This window comes from Neovison vison, chromosome 4 (genome assembly GCF_020171115.1).
Source record: "Neovison vison isolate M4711 chromosome 4, ASM_NN_V1, whole genome shotgun sequence".
NCBI lineage: Eukaryota > Metazoa > Chordata > Mammalia > Carnivora > Mustelidae > Neogale > Neogale vison.
Window position 1 is genome coordinate 170,819,472 of NC_058094.1, and position 22,374 is coordinate 170,841,845.

The following is a 22,374-nucleotide window of genomic DNA, read 5'->3' on the forward strand; positions in this document are numbered from 1 at the left end:
TAGGAATTAAGTAGCCTGTTCGAATTCTCTTGGTTAAAATGTCACCACCGTTTCATATTGAAAAAGAAAAATCACATTTAATGAATTTCATGGAAGAAAAGATTCTAGAGAATCCCTTTATATATATTCTCTTTCTGCTTTCGCTGCTTAACAAAAACGTGTGCTTGAATGCTCATTACTTAAAGGGAGTCACTTATAATTTGTTTAACTGATATTAACAATACTAGAACCTCAGTTTTCAGAAAGTTTAAAAAACATTTCGAAAAAATTTCCAGTGACAAAGAAGAAAAGGTTCAATTGATTACCCAAGAATTGTGGACTGGAACATAATTTTCAGCATTACTGAAAGGAAAATATCTCAAGCCCATGAATAATAATGGTTTTGTGGAATAACAACTGAACTGTAAGAAAGAAAATCCAAATGCAGGTCCAGTGGTAACTGATGATAATTTGGACAAAAACTCAACATCTTTGAGGCCAATGTTCGTTTATAAAATAAAGGTAAATGTACTTGCCTATCTACTTACCAGAATTATAATATACAATGTGAGAAGTATGTGAAAATTACTTGTCAAATGTAATCCACCATAAAACAATTTTTCTATATCAAATGATGTTTTATCCTTTTTCATGTGACTTAATGGTTATACTTATATTTATTAATGCTTACTGTAATATAAACACCATGTAAAATACGAAGGCTAGAGGAAATATGCATGTTTGGGAAGAAACAGCTTTAGCCAATAAAAAATAACACTATGTATGTTTTTATTCTTTTTCCTATTAGAGATTCTATTAGAAGTTTTAGTATAAATGGAAAATTAGTAAAAAGATAAAGTACACATGAAAATGGATTTTATTTTCATGTACAATATGCACAATAATGATTAATCAAGGAATAAACACTAGGAGAACACACATTCTGGAAATTTATTCTAACTCCTATAAGAACGAATTAAAACACAAAAATTCTTTCTGTTTTCTATAAAGGAAGATATGACAAGAGAAACTTCATGATTTATGATGCCACTCAATCTTGATTGTGACATGACAGCATTATAAACCTTACTAGTTTGAACATGATATATAATTTAACATAATAATTTGATATCAAGAGTTACCAAGCTATGGGCAAATATATGCTATTTGTTTGGATATGTACATAATTTAGACAGAAATGTTCTATGGTACTCAAGAGCCATCTGAAACATTGTAGAATACACATTTACCAAAGAAATAAATGAATTTCACCTAAATTAGTTGTCTAAGAAAAACTTCACAAATAGTAATAAAATAATTCCACTGGGTGGTCTATTTCAAAGAATTTTTTTGTATACTTGAGTTTGACATGCCTATTTAAAGTAGAGAGTAGAGGACAAGAAACAAAGGAGAAATTACATGCGTTTTCATACGTCAAGGGTACTCACTTCATTAACTTTACCAGGTCAGAAAGTTATAATTTATTAACCACTCAGACAGAAGAGATTTAAAAACATGAGGACTTGTTAGGATTCTAGTTTGAAAAAACAACAACTATAAAAAGACAACTTGGTGACAAGACAACTAAATATGGACTAGATACTAGATATTGAAGAAATTACTGTTCATTTTGTTGGATATGATAATGGAATGGCAATTATACACAAAAAAGATTTAAAGTTAAAGATTCATAAAGTATTTACAGGAAATACTAAGATATCTGGGATTTTCTTTAGAATTTTTCTTTAGAAATAGTAATGTATGAGAGAGAAATCAAATTAGAAAAAATTGATAAGTGTTAAATGCTGACTGATGGGTAGGTCAGAGTTCATTCTCTTTCCTTTTGACTAAGTCCCAAATCTGCACAATAAAACTTTTTAAAATGTGAAAAAAATCCACAAATGATTAAAAGTACCATAAGAAAATTCTCTGTGTATGAATGTGTGTGCTACTTCTTAGAATGACAGGCATGTGTGATGAAATCAGTGACCACATATGCGTTGCTTTCTTAACCAATAGTTTTCAACTTCTTACTACTTCTTTGAACATAAACAGTAAAATGTGGATGCCCAAGTTTAGCACTTTGGATTACATAGTGGGTAATACACTTTTCCTGAGAAAAAGCAGTAGCAACACACCGGGAATTCCATTTGTCATTCAGGGTAGCACCAAATCATTATACCTGAGAAATCGGATCTAACACACATGAATAAAAATAAATGAGACCTCAGGAGTGAATAAATATGTAGTATGATAAAAAGTTTATCACCTTTATCAAAATACCAGATTTATCAGAGACTACTATATCCAATAGCAGTATATTTTAAAAGTCTCTGGGACCATGAGGGAGAATAGGGTTAATGAACAGGACTTTAAAAGCACTAACCATAAGAGAGAATAACCTACAAAGTATGCTTCATTAAAATTCAGAACTCCTCTTCATCAAAAACACTATTGAAGGACTACAACATAAGCCTCAGACTCCAAGATGTTTTGTATAGAAAAATCTGACAAAAAGCTCACATTCAGCATAATGAGAATCATTACAAATTAATAAGACAAAAAAAATCCAATTAAAATGGGCAAAAGCCTTGAACAGACAGTTCTTAACAGAAGACGTACAAATGGGAAAACAAACAAATGAACAACAAAAAGCCTATGTAAAAAGGTACTTTACTTCTCAGGAAAATGCAAATAAAATCACATAATTGTCACACACACACACACACACACACACACACACACACACTAGAATGGCTTAGCTGCAAAAGGCTGACATTACCAAGCTTTGAAGAAGACCTAGAGTCAACAGGAACTTTTACATATGCTGCTGAGAATATAAATTGATTATCAACACCTTGGCAAACTTTTTGGCAGGATCCACTAAGGCAGCAACATAAATGGATTCCATGATCCAGTAATTTCACTCTTAGGGATATGTCCAAGAGAAGGGACTGCATATGTTCACCAAAAGACATGTCTAAGAATGTTCATAGCAGCTTTCTTCAAACAGTAAAAACTGGAAAAAGTCAAATGTTCATTAGCAGGAAAATGGGTAAATAACTCATGGCATTTTCACACAATGAAATACTATGCAGGAATAACAAAGAACAAATTGACACACAAGGAAACATACAGAAACATACAGATGTGAAGTTGAGTAAAAGAAGTCAAGCACAAAAGAGTATGTAGCATTTGAATTTCAAGAATAGACCAAACTGAGTGACAGTGAAAGAATTCCCTTCCCCTGGTGGATGAGAGTTTTAATTACTGAGAAAGGGCACCAGCAATCTGCCACAGTACTGGGAATAGTAAAATTCATCAAATTGTGCAGTTACAATTTTACATTATAAAGAATGCATATCTCAACTAAAAGGTTAAAAATATGAAGGGCACCAAGCAATGCTACACAACTTAAAATATTTTAATATAGCTGGCTTCCTGTTCCAGCAGAGACATCTGAGAATGGGTCCTTGGAAGTGTGTTTTAGTTTTGATTTCACAAGATAAATGATTCCAGATGAGTCAGGGGAGGAATGACAAGTCTAGAGTGCCATCAGGAATGGTTGCTAGCCACATGGTAGCCTCCTATCACAATGTCTACTGACACCAACTTAGAAGAAAGGGCACGACCTATCATAGTGGGGACACTGTCTGGAGTGCTCCTGCTCTCAGAGTGGTTCCATGAGTTCCCTAACTTGACTTCAGATGAACGGATATAAGGATTCCCACAATGCTATCGGAGGCCAAGTTGAACTCTAAACTTTAGCAAGCTCAAATCTGACCCATCCTCAAATTTAACCAAGTACTCTGGGGGAAAAAAAAAAAAAAAAAAAAAAACAGGGATTCCCAGACCCCAGACATTAGAGTTTGACTTATGTCCCCTCCAAAATTCATGGTGAAGTCCTAACCCTGGCACATCTTAGTATGCAACCTTCTTGAGAAGATTAGTTAAGATGAGGTCAGTTCGGGTGGAATCTAATCCAGTATGACTCATGTCCTTATAAAAAGAGCATTAGGACAGAGCGACCCTCACACAGACCACCACCACATGAAAGTGAAGGCGGAGATGACGCGATGCTTCTAGGAGCCAAGGAATGCCGAAGACTGCCAGCAAACCACCAGAAGCCCAGAGAGATGCGTGGAGGGGCTTCTCTCTCAGAGCACTCAGAACTACCAATACCCGCATCTACACCTCTGTGTAGATGTGAGATAGCAAATGTCTGTTTTTTAAGCCACTAAGCTTGTTATGGCAGCCCTAAGCAAACTTACACACCACCCCCAAAAATGACAAGTCATTAAGGTTGGGATACAGATCAGGATTCTGACTCTTACAAAAATTTCTAGGTGATTCTCATAACTGGGCTCATTTCAAAATCCACTGAGATGCTTACCCATACCTCGATTCCTTGTGTGCTGAACCTAAATAGACCCAGTAGTTGCAAAGACTTAAAAAATATATATATATTAGAAAGATCTAACAATGCCTTTCTATTCAGTACATGCCCACACTTGAAGATTTTCCTAGGTTCTCCAAATCCAGAAGTTTCGGGCTCCCCGAAACTCCACAACATTAATGTGTCTCTAACATATACAACGTGTGTGGGCCTCTTAATCATCACGGGTGCTTGGAACTGTGATTTTTTTTTTTTCCTAATTGTAAGACAAATAAGTAATCCAGTGAATTTGAGTTGGCTTGAAATTTTTAATTGCTGTGGGGGAAAAAGGAAGCCAACCTGAAGATCTCCAACATTTTGCACAAGAACCACATGCAACTTTATTTCCCCCCTTTTCACTCTCCTGCTTCCTAGAGATTCTCTATCCCAAAACGGACTTCTCTTATTTATTCTGAAATAAGGGTAGTACAGAGACTCCCACCAGAGCGGGCTGAGCCGGGAACGGGCTGGGTATTTCTTCACTGCGCTGGGAGGCTGAGCGTCTGCTAACAGGCAGTTTTCCAGCTCACTGGCACAGGCACAAGTGAAAGCAGCACATTCATTTTGTGCAATTTGCTTTACCTTCCCACATGGAGTTGGTGCATGTAAAAGGCTGTTAAGTACTAAATTATTCCTTATCAAATCACCATCATCTGGAGTCATGATCAACACTAATTAAATTACTTTCACTGAACACGGCTCCAGCCTGCTGCCGAGGCTGCTAGGTACATTTCATTTCGCTTACTGTACGGTTCTTGCTGCGTCTGAAACAGAGAACGACGTGCGTCTACGTTGTTGGTAGTTTTAATTAAAGTGAACCTTTCCTTCTACCAGTTTGTCCAATCCAGTGCGTTAACTCTTTCATTGCATTTACAGAGAAGTGACAGTGCGAATAATATTCCTTTATACCTTTATCACTGACTTCAGACAGTTCAGAAAATGTATCTACGAAATCTATAATCTTCCGCAGGCATTCCTCAGATGTGTTTCCATGCACATTTCTATGACCCCCAGCTCTTCTGGACAACCCGATCTTTAAGAGGAGAAGCAGAAAGAATACGCAAGAGCCAAAAAAAAATACGCAAGAGCCGCATCTTGCATTTTTTCTTTGATGGAGGCTTGACCTTTAAAACCACATCTTAAGGCTGACTAATGATGACTGAGTTCTCCTAATGGTTAAATTTAAGAGCTCCAAAATGCCAGGACTTTTAAAAGTGCACTTCCAAAATAAACTTAACCACTTCTTAATTTAAAAGTTTACTTGGGGTTATGGTATTCATCATAAAGTATCAGTTAAATTAATAATTGTTTTCATTTCAGAATGATGAACTTCGAGGCATCATCTTGCTTTCCTTTTTTTTTTTTTTTTTCCTTTCTCCCTGTCTACATTCTAGAACAGAGGCAAAATCTTGTCCTCATTTTACTAGAGCACAGAAATGCCCTCCACCTTTCCAGAGTGCAACAATACTGATATATAACCATGTCTTTGGTTCAAAGTACATTTGAACACCTTAAAATATGGATGAAGGTAATTAATCTAAAAATTTACTCATATGAGAATAATTTCCTAAACAATCATGACATTGGAACATTTTTATATCATAAACTAAAAACAGATCATGTTTGTTTTAATGGACTGGTTCATGTTAATCCAGAAAATAAACAATTTAATCTATACATTGCATTTCTATTTCTATTTCTAGAGTGACGATGATGTTGCCTTTTGATACACTTAAGAAAGATAAGACGCTTAACTATAGGTGGTGACTTGCTGAACTGTGGTTGAATTTAGAATCACAGTAGAAAATACTAGCCATAACGTTTTTTAAAAAACCCTCAAATTTATAGTTTTCAAGGACTCTTCACCTACTGTATTTGATTCTCATCAGTCAAGACAAAAAGGACCTTTATTATACCTCCCACTTCTGAGAAATTTTTTTTCAAGAGGCATATAAAAGCTAAGCTTAATATCTATCCCAAGACCTAGGACTAACTCAAAACAGGTTAAGAATAAAGAGCCCTAGACTTCTGGTGACAGCTCTTGAACTCTTGAGCACATCATTCAAACTTATTTTGAATAAACACAATTACTGTTTCCTTCACACAGAAGCACCATTATAACCTCCTATCAGATGTTTATCCATTCATTCTTTCACTAATTAATTCATTTACTACAGCCCAGATACTATCTCAGGTGGTGAGAGAGGGACAGAATGTAAAGCTATAGAGTAAGGATGAACAGTAAAGACACAGTTTAACCTTCAAGAACTCAAAGAAGCCGAATCAGAGCTTTATTTCATTTTTAAAGTGTTTTCTCTCATAAAGATATTAGACAGTATTAGCCAGTCTCCTTTAAGTTTGATTCATTCATGTGTCTGGAAGATGCATGTTTCTATATATATGACCTTAATAATATATCCGTGCCACCTGTATCCAAAACAGTTCTCAGAGCATTCATGCCTACTCCTAGGCATTCTGCTTTCTTTCAATTTATTACTGTGACCGAAAGCATTTAAAAGTTCACACCACTCATATTCCACTAAGGAAAAATGCTGCCATCCAGAATCTAAAGCCTCCCCATCGAGTCTGATACCAAAATGTCACAAATGACGGGTCCCCTTCCATACGTGGACAGTGAATATAATTACAGTAATAAGTTGCCTTGACTCTGACCTTTCACTCTGCTTTCCTCGCAATCCTTATCATGAGAGTGAAATTAGAGGACCAATTTCTGCGAGTACAAAACAATTACTCTGGGAGAGAAACCCATCATTTTTAAATACTTCTTTACTAAAAAGAACTGCCTCTTTGAATCAGATCTGTAGCTTTTTAAAAAACATTTTCAAATTTGTAGTTCTTTAACAAAAACAACCTAGGAATAGGACACCTTTATGAGAGTCTCCAGATTTTGGTGTTGAGATTTCTGATCTGCTCAAAAAGTCTGCTTTAGAATAGTCAACTTAATTTTTTTATTTTTTTTTAATTTTGCTTTATTTTTTATTTTTTTCCAATTTATTTATTTTCAGAAAAACAGTATTCATTATTTTTTCACCACACCCAGTGCTCCATGCAAGCTGTGCCCTCTATAATACCCACCACCTGGTACCCCAACCTCCCACCGCCCCGCCACTTCAAACCCCTCAGATTGTTTTTCAGAGTCCATAGTCTCTCATGGTTCATCTCCCCTTCCAATTTACCCAAAAGCACATACCCTCCCCAATGTCCATAACCCTACCCCCCTTCTCCCAACCCCCCTCCCCCCAGCAACCCACAGTTTGTTTCGTGAGATTAAGAGTCACTTAGGGTTTGTCTCCCTCCCTATCCCATCTTGTTTCATGAATTCTTCTCCTACCCACTTAAGCCCCCATGTTGCATCACCACTTCCTCATATCAGGGAGATCATATGATAGTTGTCTTTCCCCGCTTGACTTATTTCGCTAAGCATGATACGCTCTAGTTCCATCCATGTTGTCGCAAATGGCAAGATTTAATTTCTTTTGATGGCTGCATAGTATTCCATTGTGTATATATACTACATCTTCTTTATCCATTCATCTGTTGATGGACATCTAGGTTCTTTCCATAGTTTGGCTATTGTGGACATTGCTGCTATAAACATTCGGGTGCACGTGCAGCTTTACGATGTTCCAGAATAGGGGCTGGCAAATAACAGCATGTGGGTTCAATCTGGCTTCCCACAGGTCATGGTAAATGAGGTTTTATTGGAATACTGTCCCACCCTTTGACTAAGGTGGAGTCTAGGGCTACTTGGACTTATAATGGAGACAGAGACTCCACGACCTATGAAGCCTAAAAGATTTATTGTCTCAGGGCACATGCGTAGCTCAGTCGGTTAGGCATCTGACTCTTGATTTCGGCTCAGGTCAGGATCCCAAGGTCCTGGGATAGAGCTCTGTTTTAGGCTCCTCGCTCAGTGGGGAGTCTGCCTGAGGATTCTCCTTCTTCCTCTGCCCCTCTACCGCTTGCATGGGCGCACACGAACACACATACACACACACTCTCTCTCTCTTTCTCTCTCTAAGAAATAAATGCACCTTCTAAAAACAACTTATTGTATGGCCCTTCACAGAAAAAAAAAAAAAAAAAAGTTTGCTGACACCTGTTCTAGATCATGCGAGATTATGGTCTATAATGAAAAAGGAGAAGGAAAACATAAAAGTGAGTGGGTAGAACAGTGATACTTGCTACTGATAAGGTTTAGGTAAATTAGTTAACAAAAGCCAATGGAGTTTGCTTTACTAACTCTTTGTTTATACTGACTTTCAAAACCAAGTGTGCAGCCTAAGGTAGCCAATTTACAGGGGTCTACATGAACAAGATGATGAAAATGATGTGATTCTGAGCCTCCAACATAACACAAATTGATGTTCTTTGAAGGATTTTAAGGCATTTACATAGACCTGGTTATGTATAACATATAATTTTTTACACTTCTCTACAAAATATAACTAAAGTCCAAATAAATCATTTTGTAGACACGAAAGTGCTTAAAAAAAAAAAAAAAAAACCACTTTTACTTGGCCATAGCAGCAAATAAAAACAAACACAACAACAACACTGTAAAAGTGGAAAAAAATAAACAGTATACATAAATTAGATTATTTAAGGCCAGATACCAGCATGGCATGAAAAATGCATGCAGGAGTTTACACAAATATATGTAGTTGGGAATACACTCACTAGATGAAAAGCAGTCACTTTAAGTTAATATCATTTCAATTTCAGGTGATAAATGGATGGCAATGACCTCAATTAGTACTCAGTTAAATTCCAGAAGCAAAGGGGAAGGCCTGTATACAAATAAAGACAATAGTGTCACATGTTCTGTAAATCCATCTTCCAAGACACACAGAAAAACAGAAGGCACTTCTGCTGCCTCAGAGCCTCTCAAAGAATCTTTTCCAGTACATTTACCTCTTCCAGTGGCTCCCTGCCCCCACTGTGCACACAGACCACTCTCACATACACGCACCAACATCCATTACTAAAGGGCCTAATCTCAGATATCAGCAGAGTGCCTTTATGGGGCCATTAAACCATTTCTCTTGTTTACAGTGCCTGAAGAAAGATGTGAATTATGTCCGTGACAAAACAAGCGATAACATTTCTAAACTGCTATCAAAATGCAAACTGAAACACATTTAAGGATAGAGACCCTGATTCGAGTTTTCATGATTTTCCATTATTTGCAGCTTCTGGAAATACATTAACTATAATATTTCCAAGACAGGAATTTAGACCATCACGCAGCAAGGTGATATTTATTTTTTCTTAAATAATATTCCTTAAGTGGGGTAGTTATTTAAAAAAAAAAAAGGGAGAAAGAAATAAAAAGAAAAAAGAGGGGCACCTGGGTGGCTCAGTGAGTTAAAGCCTCTGCCTTCGGCTCAGGTCATGATCCCAGGGTCCTGGGATCGAGCCCCACATCTGGGTCTCTGCTTGGCGGGGAGCCTGTTTCCTCCTCTCTCTCTCTGCCTGCCTCTCTGCCTACTTGTGATCTCTTTCTGTCAAATAAATAAATAAAATCTTTTAAAAATTTTTCTCAAAAAAAAAAAAAAAAGATGATCTAATGGTTTCATGGTTTCAAAGGAATATTACCAGTTGGCCAAGATCCCAAATCTAGTTTGCCCTTTGACGTTATTCTGGCAATATATAAGATGTGGCTTAGTAGTAATCACAAAATAAGGCAAAATAAGGGAAACTCTTACCCTTGTTACGAATCTAAGAGTTTCTGAATTAGAGACGACATTAGGTATGATCCAGTTTTAGGGACTGAACTAGGGTTTGTACTCAGAAACCATGGTACAAAAGAAATCACAAGTAGAAGTCAGTTGGGCAAAATGATTACAGAGGAGCTACATTTATTAGAAGGCAGACAGTCATGACTATGTCCTACCTTGCTCCTGCAAGTAAATACGTAGCACCTGCAAGGAAACTTCTGAGCAGGTTGAAAACTAGGACTGAGCTTGGAGAAACCATGCATTTCTCAGAAGGTACCAAACTATGTTTCCTTCTATTTTTTAATTTAAAGATTTTATTTACTTATTTGAGATGGGGAGACAGAGAGAGAGCAAGAGCCAGGAAACAGAGGGGAAAGGGAGAAGTAGGCTCCCTACTGAGCAGGGAGCCCCATGTCGGGCTTGATCCCAGGACCCTGGGATCATGACCTGAGTTTCATGACCTGATGCTTAACCAACTGAGCCACCCAGCCTCCCCCAGACTATTTTTTTTTTTCCCAGTACCAAACTCCTATCAGCCTCAGAACTACACACTCTACTGCAGACACTCCTGAACAGATCCGCCGGGGGTACTTCTGAATAGAAGAGATGGACTTCGACAAAGTCCAAGAGATGAAGCTGCACCCCACAGCCCCATCCAGAATCAGGAGTCCACAGCCTTGGAAACTGGTGCTGAAGTCAGATACCAGGAATCCTCATAATCTACAGGGCAAAGTCTTATGATGATCTTACAGCCTCACAAGACAGTCATTTCTTAAAAGTGCACTTAATAATTCAACTTTCTTTATATTACCGAGTGCCATTATGCCATCTGAGTAGGTAGAACAGAATGAACAATTGTTCCCAGTTTGGGCCTGTGCTGCTTCTCTTCAAAAAACAGCACTGATACAGAGATGTAGGGCCAACTCCTACTCATCTGAAAGTCATTTATCTACCAGTCCTGATGATCCAAACCAGTGGTTGCCCAAGTTTCCATTTGGCTCATGGAATGGTTTCAAATAATTTCTTGTTGTGATCTTTTAAAATCACCTTCAAAATCTCTTTCTGATTTAAAAATCCAAACTTCTAGCTTCTCTAGGAAAAAAACCACAATATCCAGCAACACTAAGTCCACTTTCCAGCCTGAAAAGGAGGGCAGGACTTAGCTGAGCCCACGATCAGCTGCCCCTTTAGCCAGGATCTGCCTTTTCCTATTTGCTGTAGGACCCACCATACCCACCACTCTGCACACCATTATCTCTTGCACAAAATTCACTTCACTCTCCCTTATATCCTTGGCATGCCAGGCCCCTACTTTTTAGAGAACACAAAGGTAAGAAACCATTAATTCACGCGCTTACACACACACACACACACACACACATACACATCACCTCTAAACAATAAAAATATTATAAAACTCACATTACTCTGTGTCTTAGATACTCAAATACTCATTCTCCAGCAATAAGGCATAGTGGCAGAGCTAAGAGACACTTAGACCTGCCAGGTTTCAAATTTTCCACAGCTGCTTACCAGCTAGAAGAGGCAAGCCAGTTAACTTCATTTATTTAAAAAAAAAAAAAAAAAAAGATACTAACAATACCGGCCTCATGGAGTTGCTGATATGATTAAATGAGACACTGTAAAGTAAAACAGGAAGTACTCAATACTGTAAGCTATCAGTGCTGTCATCACTCAAACCCGTAACATCGAGAAGAGAGCACACATATCATTCAGAAACAAAAGAACAGAGAGGCTAAGGGTGTGAAGCCTGACTCTTGGCTTTGTTCCGGACATGCTGAACAACTTCTGGTAAACTGAGTAACTGCTTATGTGGTTCAGTCTCCCTATATGCAATATGAGACCTCCCTCTTGGGGTCTGTGTCAGAATTACGCGGAGTAACACATATGAGAACTTAGAACGCGATGTGGAACATGGCAAATAGTAAACATTAGCTACTACCACTACTGGTTCAACCACTTCTTTTCACAGAGAATAAAGCAAGACTCAAGGAAATAGAGTGATGTTGCACGAACACGACTTCTAGCCGTCGTATTATTATTTCCCCACTTCTTCTTTATCATCCTGTTTTTTGTGCCCATCAACTACACACCAAGAGCAAAGTAATTATATACAGAGAGGATCTGTGAGGAAGAGGTTGTCCAAGAGAAGGAAAAAGCAAACAGGGCAGGCGTGGTGGGACGAGCACTGGATTAGGAATCAAACAGTTGACCCTTGAACAACATGGGTTTGAACTGTGCAGCTTCACTTATATGTGGATTTTTTGACCAATACAGAAGTATAAATGTGTTTTCACTTATAATTTTCTTAATAATATTTCCTTCTCTCTAACTTTCAGAAGATTGTATATAGTACCTAAAACACAGAAAGTATATGCTGGAACGCCTGGGTGGCTCAGTCAGTTAAATGTCTGCCTTCGGCTCAGGTCATGATCCTGGGGTCCTGGAATCGATTACTCCATCTACAGCATCCGACTCCTTGCTCAGCAGGGAGCTTGCTTTTCCCTCTGTCCCTCCCTGCCCCCTCTGACAAATAAATAAACCTTTATTAAAAAAAAAAAGAAGAAGAAAATATGTGTTAATCGACAAATAGCATAAGGTTTCCAATCAACAGGAGACTATTAGTTGTTAAGTTGGCGGGGAGGGAATCAAAGTTATACAGGAATTTTCCACTATGAGCAGGCTCAGCACCCCTAACTCCTATGTTGTTCAAGAGTCAACTGTAATATCCACTAGTTCCTACCTCATCTGTAATTAGCTGTGTGCTCACAGATAAACTTCCGAGGCTTCCATTCCTACCTATAATATGAAGGCATTAGATGAAGCAATCTTTCCTTGCAGCTTTAAAATTTAATGTCTGGGTGTAAGTACCTGCTTACTAATGTCAGAGAGAAGAGGAAAATGTAAAGATTTGATAGGAGAATTCAAAGGGCATAACATTCTGAGTCCACACAGAACTCTATACACTTCATTAAAGAACTGAGGGCATTACTGCATTTTAGCAAATCGTGGTCACTGAAATTTATACTCATGAGCCTTAATCACCCTGAAAAGGCAAAATCAGGTGTGATCCACTATATTCAAGAAGGGAGGATACATAATGCACATTAGAAAGTTGTACATACGATATGCCAGCATTCTAAAAATGCTCGATGCTTTAAAAGTTGTTTCGTGGACCACCGACTTTCTAGCAGCCGCAAGTGGTGTTATTATATTAATAAAACAAAAAGCAGAATCAAAAGACAAAGTTCTATTCCTAATTTCAAAAGCATCGCAGGCACCACTAATTGAAAAATAAAGAGAGGACAGAGTATACTGATTCACTTGTCTAAATTTTAAAGCCCTATCCTATTCTAACAATACTGCAGCAGTAGCTGCCTAAATGAGCCTCCTCTTCACAGTCTAATTGCCAGAAGAAAGTGCCCCGGGAGGAAACTGGTCCTTCCATCTGGAAAAGGGTAAGAACAGGGAAAGGGAGGCCTAATGTATGAACAATCCAAATCTAATCAGTCTGCATTTTGCACTGGCTTCAAATCAGATCTTCCTACCCCTACTGGTCCAGTAGATGGAAAGCAGCATGACACTATTTTTTTGGAAACCGATTCTGTACAGTGAGCCCAAACATACAGCACTTCATATCCAACTGGCAGGACTGAACCCTGAACAAGCTGCAGCTATCTGAGAAACAGATCGAATAAAATGAAATCAAGTTCTGAAGCAAGATGCCCCCCCCCAAATCCATGCCTCTCGAAAACTGCTCCACTTAATAAACAACCTAATTATAACCTTGATGAACATGCAACACCTCTTGTGCAGAAAACAGTTTACTTCGTTTTACTATGGATGCTCTTGAAGCCCTACAAAGTTACAAAAATACATATTACTTCCCCGCCTGGTCATTCTGTAATTCCTTTCTAATAATAGAGAATATTATTTGGAAAAGACTGGACAGCACTTACTCTTCCTAGCTGAGGAGAGGCTGGAATAGCCCATCACTACTGGTGTTTCTCGGTCTAGCATGAAGAGGTTCTGAGGTGGTTCTGACAGACGGACCCTGCACAAAACCCAGCCACCAAGAGTGCTTTGTCCTCACTACCATGTGACCGTGAAAATGGGTCCTTCCCACAGGTCGAACATGTAAAATGTGGGCATCCTCTATTCTCCATCCTCTGCCCCTCCCGGACAAACCCCCGAGTGCCACCCTCTGTAGACTATCAATCTACATCTCTAACAAGTAGTTCAAGAAAAAAACAAAAGGGGGGGTAAATATATTATTACTATTTGAAATCTGATACCAAAAAAAAAAAAAAAAAAGGAAGACCGATGATACAAGACAGAGAAGAGAATCCACGTGGATGGAAACATCCGAGATATCTTACTAAGAAGTAAGAAGTGATAAATGGGATCTTTAATTTTCCCTTTTTATTCAATCACAAACACAGAAGCTCCGACCTAAAATTTTACACTCATTACTCCACAGACCAGAGTAACATGAAAAGATAAAATGAAGATAATATTTCATTGCCAAAGAAGACTGCCAACTACTAATACGCCTGTCATCACTTTGGAATAATAATTACTAAAAAGACCAGCAGTTTCTAGGGTTTGTAAGTTTCACTCGCTAAGAACAAGTATTCAAACAAGTCAGGTTTTTATGAAATAAAGTATAACTATTGTACCCAGTATCATTTTAAAAGCAATGAAGTAATTAGTGATGCAAATACTTGCTTGAATGAATTTATTCCTGTGTTCTTCAGAATTAAAGCAAGAGAATTCTAAATTTAGACTTCATCTCACATGCATCGGCATGATCTGAAAGTCTTTAAATAAGCCCAGAGGTAAGAAAAATGGTACACAGCCTCGAGAGCGAATACCACCACCGAGCCCACTGACACTCTAAACCTGCACACATCCCTCACAAATCTGATACAATTCTATTACCATGCCACCTCTCCAAATGTTTGTGCTCTTCTCGTTTGAATATGTACTCCCAAAAAGGATCTTGCCATTTTTTATTTGGTGAACCTACACTGCTCGGAAAACTATTTTCTTTTCAAGTTAGTGAGTACTCACTTTTCATTCATAATTCCAACACACTTCTCTACCAGACCATATGTGAAAAGAGCCTATAATGTGCATGGTCTGAAATGGATCACCTGAGTGCTTCAGAACCAAAATAACACAGTGGATAAGGAGGAAGCCACATTCCGATGCTGAAATCCACCTGCAGCCTTCTGATGTCACGCTACTGAAGACATGATTGAGATCAATTCAGTTATTATTAGCCACTTGGCTCCCTGTTCAAAAAGATCCCACTGGTAGACAATCAAAGTTGAAAATATGTTCTGAACACCAGAGATAGAAAAGTTTGCCCAAAAAAAGAAAGCCAGCTGGCTAGCACAAAAAAAAAAAAAAAGTACCTTTTCAGTAAATGCCAATAAAACTTTACAGGCTGCCAAAACAACAATGATAGAATAATTACAAAGGAAACTTCGCAATTTTCCTGACAATAAACACGTTCTTAAAAAGAAATTATCTGTCACCTGGCCTCAATTGTTAAAGCTGTTAATACTAGTTACAGTAAATCTTACAAAGAGTTTATTTGAGCCAACTATGAATTTGGCACAATTTTTTTTTTTTAATTTTCTTCCCCAAAATAAATTCCTGGATTTTGGATATTTGGATTTGTAATATTAAATTCAATGTATATTAGAGCAATTTCCATGAGTAGTCACCATTCCTACAAAAAAAGCTACCCAGTTTTGCCCATCTTTAAAAATGTTCACTTAAATGTATCAGATTAAGAAGCTCCCATGCCAAAGGAAATGGGAAATATAATATATTTATATATAAGTTATATATAATATATTAATACATTAATATATTTATAATATATGAATAATACATAGATAATAAATAATAACTAATGCTATTGATAATATATAAATAATATAGAAATATATTATTATTTATCATATTTGTATTTTATATATAATATATAATATAATATAATATGTTAATTATATCTCCCATTTCCTTTGGGGTGGGAGCTTCTTAATCTGATATATATATAATATATTATATATAATTTTATATATATATAATAATAATAAAAAGACTATGACTTAAGAGCCACATTACTAACCTCAAAATAGTCTTAAAATAGGTCAACATGCAAGGAAAAAAAAATCCATCAGAATTATTTAGAAAAGTGCACTTCATTCTTCATAGGTAATATTGATGTTGGCCAACTTTCTTATAGAAAGTCCATGAGACTTTCCTACAAAGATTCACTGCTAAGTACCAGTATTGTCTTCCTCAACTGTGACAACACCATGATCACCTCCAGATACCCGTCAAGCCCTTTGTGCCATTTCTTAACAATATTAACTTAAAAACATCTACAGCTCAACAGTGATATCAGGATAATGAACTATAGAAAGTCTCTACTGCCACAAGCCCAGCCTTCACCAATAAATCAAGAAACAAACAACTGAATGGTAATAAAGAAAGCCAACCCAGAGAGTTATGGATGGGCTTACCCACAGCCATGAAATAAACAGTCAAGAGATGACATATAAGCTCCACCATACAATGTGTTTTGCACGAAGCAAATGTGAATGATCACTGTGCACACAGATCACATGTCCATGGCTAAAGGATATAATCCCAAGAAAACAGTCACTGGAACAGAGTTTTAGAAGGATATCAGCATTAGGGAAGTAATGTTTGAGATCACTTAACATTCTCATTTCTTAATAGATTGCTTCCTTTGAATATAAGCTTCTTTTTACAAAGGTGTTATACTTTAGATTAAATGTTATCTTTTTTTCCTAGTGGAACACATCTCTAATTTTTAACTGGCGTAACCATTGGGAGTAACAAGTCACAAATGAATCAAATCAGATAAGAGCATTTCATTAAGAAGCTGAAGAGACTGTTCTTGTCCCCCTTCACAAACTTTAGGACGAACAGTTACGGAGGAGCACTTTAATCATGGATATACAACTTGTTAAGTCTGATTTCTCTATCCTGAAGCCCAATTTATATTAAAACAGATTTATATAAACTTACAATTATATTTGACTTAGTTGGTGTGGATTTAGGAATATATAATTATTAGAGTAGCTCAAAATAAAAATCAAGTTTGATGCTACTCTTTAATTATATAGACTTGTAACTAAGGACACCTTCTTTACTTTCACTCAATTTACACTAATCCAGAAAGGTTTCCTAAATGTGTAGAAAATGATCCTTCAATTTTTATTATACTTTATAGAGCTATTGATGTAACTTCCTAGCTAGTAGTTCAAAAGATGCCTGTTTCTGGTTTTTTGACTCTAGAGCCTCTCTACAGCACTAGCCCACAAGTGCTTTCTTGAGGCTACATAACAGGGGAAAACTCCTCATAATAAGATCATTGTGATCCTTCAGGAACCAAGCTCTGTCTGATGGGAATCAAGATAACTCACCAGTTACCAAATTTGGCTCCGTAACAATAGTGTCATGGCAACATTCCAATGTATATTTTTTTAACTTGGAGTTGCTAACTGCAAATAAGGGGAAATTAGATTACCACAGTAAACATAAAATAAAGAGCATAACGAGGTAACAGTGTCATACAGGTGTTATCGGAAATAGAAAAATTGCAGCACGTAGGCAATGATATTTGAAGATTAAAAACGTTTTTACTCCTGTATCTGGGAGAGCATTTTGTGGTAACATCAAAATACATTTCAAATCCTACACAGTCTTGCACGATGCATGTCTTTACGTTATTCATAATATACAGACACTCTAACTAGGATGGAAAATCTACATTTAATTTGATTTTTACATAAATTTCACTTCCGTAAATATTATAGTCACTAATCCTGGCGGGTTTTTAAACTTTAGATGTAAGGTATATATAAATGGATCTCTATTCTTCAGTAACGTGGCATATCCAAACTCTCAACTTTGTCTCCTGTTGAACTGCTTTCTTCTAAACGGTCAAAACTGTATTTACTGCTCTGTCAACGTAAAGCACTATTTAAATGTAACCTTTTGAGACTCTCAGATGTTACCAGCATGCCAATGCGAATGAACAGATATTACAAGGCCTGCTACAGGTCACCGGTTACACAAGAATCATTTTTCTAGAATTTAGTGATCAAAGAGGATGATAAACAATGACAGCATTCTTCCAAGCCATCATGGCTTACCAACACGACACAATGTAGGAAACTCACGCACAGAATGGGGGTTTTTTTACATTTCCTTTTACTTTCATATTCCAAAATACACTCTAACTCTTTAGAACACAGAGCTCTGCCCATGAGTCTGCAGCTAACTCCGTGTATAAGGTAACCAGTAGGTGTGTCAAATACCGTAGCCAGATGATCTATGCAACAGCTTATATTAGCACTTAAACACACAAAGATGATTTATGCAGTCCTCCTTTGTAATTGATAGTTCCAAGAAACGAGAAAAATATGAAGATGAAAGAGTCTTTCTGCTCTCCTTCCATGTGTGCAAATAGAAATGAACTTTGGAGAAACACATGGATGCCACCTGCAAAACGACTGTGTGATCACAAACATAATAGGCCTGGTTTGCATTCTCTTCCTTGCCCTTTGAAGTTAATAGAAGCTTTGTAAATTGAGGGTGTGCACAGGGGTAAAAATTAAATCAGATAAAGCATGATTTAAAAGGAGTCTTCGCTTACAATGCATGCATAAATTCTTGGCCAGTGAACATTTGTCTGAATTACCACATTAGATTACACTAACATAATTACAAAATTTCTGATATATGTGCATTATATGTTATTTGTTTTAAATACAATTAACTACAGTGCGCCTAAATGCTGAAACATATCTGCCCCCTAAAAACCTATTATCCCCCTTTGTTGTTTTTTTTTTTTTTCCCCTCTACTTTCTTCTCTTTGATAATGGGACATCAAGTTTCATGCTCAGGAATTTCCAGGCATGCTCATTTGTTCGTGGGATAAACCCCAAATACATCTCATTAGTTTTGCTGACCCATAAAATTTGACTTTCTCTGACCTATCAAACTTCATCTCCACTACTAGCCAACGTACATCTCTATCTCCCAATACTGCCACCATTCTCACAAGGGACAGAGAATGCACTTGCCTATTTTGCAGCAATTAACACCTGGTCTTTATCCGGCCTAAGAGGCCCTCCCTTCATTACTATATAAATCCCACAAATATGGAAGAGTCGATTGAGATATGGCAAGCATGGATATATTGAAAATTAGGTACCAGGGCGGATGAAATTCCACTTCTGTGACTAACTACTCAGGTACTAACTTCTTGTCACCTTGGGCAAACTGTTTAGCCCTGAACACCATATTTGTGGCACTCAGCTTTATCCGCAACAGTGAAGGGTTATGATGAGGAGTGTAAATTCCATTCAGAGCTGCAACTTGGTTGCTGTGTGACAAGACACAATCCATTTAACTACTCTGGGCCTCAATTTTTTTCACCCCCCCAAAAGCATATGCCAGCTTCTACTAAAGAGGGCTGTTGTGAAGGGCTTAGAAAAGTATCCACCAGAAAGTAAGCACTCTACAAACAGGAGCTATTCTAATCCACCAAATACAAAGATACTTGGTGGAAAATATCTAGGTCCATTTCATCTCTAACAGTTCAGGAGTCTGGGTTTCCAGTTCACGAAGCCCTTCTCAACTATTCCAATCTATGTTGACCTCTTCAAAACAAACAAACAAATAAAAAAAAACCTATAGAATTTACTGTCTATAACATTCATTTAATTTGTAGTCAAATGTTTTTTATTGTTAATATTGTAATAACAATGGTGTTAATAACTTTGAATGTCCTGATTTATTTTGTCCTTGTTTCACATGGATGGCACCTTACTACTGTGAGCCTCTCAGTAAGATGAGGAAATGGAAGTATTCAGAGATACAGTGACTCACCTAGGTCATCCACCTAGAAAACAGGAGACAGGGGACAGTGACTTGAGAAGCTACACTGGTAGGTGCTATGTTAACTGCTCACTATCATACATCTTATCTATGCCCAGTATGTTGAACTTCTCAGTATGTTTTCTGAAGTCAGGAATCATTTGTTTGGGGGAGGGGTTTTTTCTTTAAGGCATATAAACTATATTCTAAATTAATAAATATTTAATTATTTGTCTATCTTTACCCTGGCATTTTCACCACGCAAGTAATTTAGACAATTTCTAAAATGGAATGACTCAAAAACATGGCTTAAAATTAGTTTGATCTGTCAAACCACTTTTTTTTTTTTCCTAATTGTGAGTTATGATTAGTCACGTGGGTTTCCCAAAGAAAACCAGGCATAGATAACCTACCGTACAAATTAGGAAAGAATGGGGTCTTTCACAAATTTGCAATGTATATGCTGCCACAACTGTGATGTTTCCTCCTTTTGGGTTGGTAATGGAGCAAAATAGAAAGAAGACTAATGTTTACCTTTTGGAGAACAATTTATTCATTACAGCTATCTGTGTTAGATATCCTATTAGCATTTGGTAGATAGAGGAAATAACATCCCAAATCAAACTTTGTCATGGCTAGATCAATCAAATATAATCATTTTGACTTCTTTTTAACTGTATTGTTGGTGTTACTCTTTTGAAACCTGTAGCTTATGAAATCCTCTGGCCTAAAAACAATGTATATATTAAGTATATGCTGACAATGTCTTATTTCTATAGAACTATTGAGTGATCAAATACTCATCTGTTTGCCAAAATTCTGACATATAATAACTCCTTTAATCATACATCAACCCATTCACTTTCCCTAACTTTTACTTAAGAGGCTCAACAAAGTTAGGTAATTAGTCCAAGATCACAAAAATAGTGACGTGGAACTAGGAAGTGAACCTACACAAGCTGGGCTCCAAATTCAATAGGTCACCTTATGAGGTTACAGCTACTTCCAGATCTTTTCTTCAGTGCTGAACAACCTCAAATGTCAGGAATTCTAAGTACAGCTAGAATCTACTTTTCTTACATTTACTATGCAGAGGTCAACTGTTGAAACTCCCAAATTTGATTTTTTTCCCCCCTGTGGCTTTGGATTGTCCTTGGAAACTGAAAATATAAAAATTTGTTATCCAATTAGAATGAGTACGCTAATCCCTGTGAAATGCTGTGGGTCAAACATATCCAGTCTGTTAGAAGCCCAACCACTGCCTAATACTTGATTCAGTGGATTCGAAGCTATTTTATAAGGATGATCTTAGGTCATTCACAATTTAATCAGCCCATTACTTTTAGATGGGCTTCCAGAAGGCCATCTCTAAAGCCAAATATCATTTCATCACAAGTGGTATTACAGCAAGGGTCCCGTGGATTAATTTTTATTATTTAAATAAGAGATGATCATAAAATTAGCACCCTTCCAATACAGTTCTCATCTTGATTATTGCTATTTAACTAGTGAAATTTTTTTCTTCAGGCTGAGTGAACACTATAATTATTATTGCTTTCCATTGTAAAGGTTGCATCTTAATTGAAAAATCAACACTTTTTTCCCTTTCCATGAATACGTCAACTTCAAAATCAACAAAAACATTGAAGATGCAGGCAATTTTGCTAGACCCACAAATTAGAGTGTCCTCGATCAACCAGAATTCATAACCCATAATCTTAAACATAAGATGTTAACTGATCCTATAACCAGGCCAGGATTCCAAGTACCAAATGTCTTCAACTCAGCTTCCTGCTTTTAAATCCCTATGGTCAAAGCAACGGTAGGTTTGAATAAACACTCTGAGTGTCTTCTGACTGTCACCATGGATAGGTACAGAACTGCACAGTGTGATCAACAGTAAAAGGTCAAGTTGTTCTTGCAATTATTTTACAGTATGTATATAGAAACAGCCTAGAAGTTGGCAGGTACAGATAACATTTCTGAGTATGGCAAAAACAAAGAAAACAAAACACAGAAAAGTAAATCGATCAAAATGAATGCATTTCATCATAAAAATTATAATATGAATCATTTGTGTATTTTGTATATATTTGTGCATATATAGATAGAATAAAAGCTTATACCACTGCCTTTTATGTCTAAACAAATACCTAATATATTTCATATAAACACACAATGCATGTGCGTTTGTGTCTGTGTAATACTCATCTGATATTCAAGTTATCCTAGAGGAAAGTAAAATTATTATCCTTGTCTCAGGCA

General features: G+C 36.9%; 1 protein-coding gene across 5 annotated transcripts in view; it reads right to left on the reverse strand.

Annotated features, from left to right (window-relative positions):
* The window catches only part of ETV1 (ETS variant transcription factor 1), a 93,964-nt gene that overhangs the window by 45,087 nt on the left and 26,503 nt on the right, over positions 1 to 22,374 (reverse strand). The gene's annotated exons all lie outside the window — the stretch shown is intronic.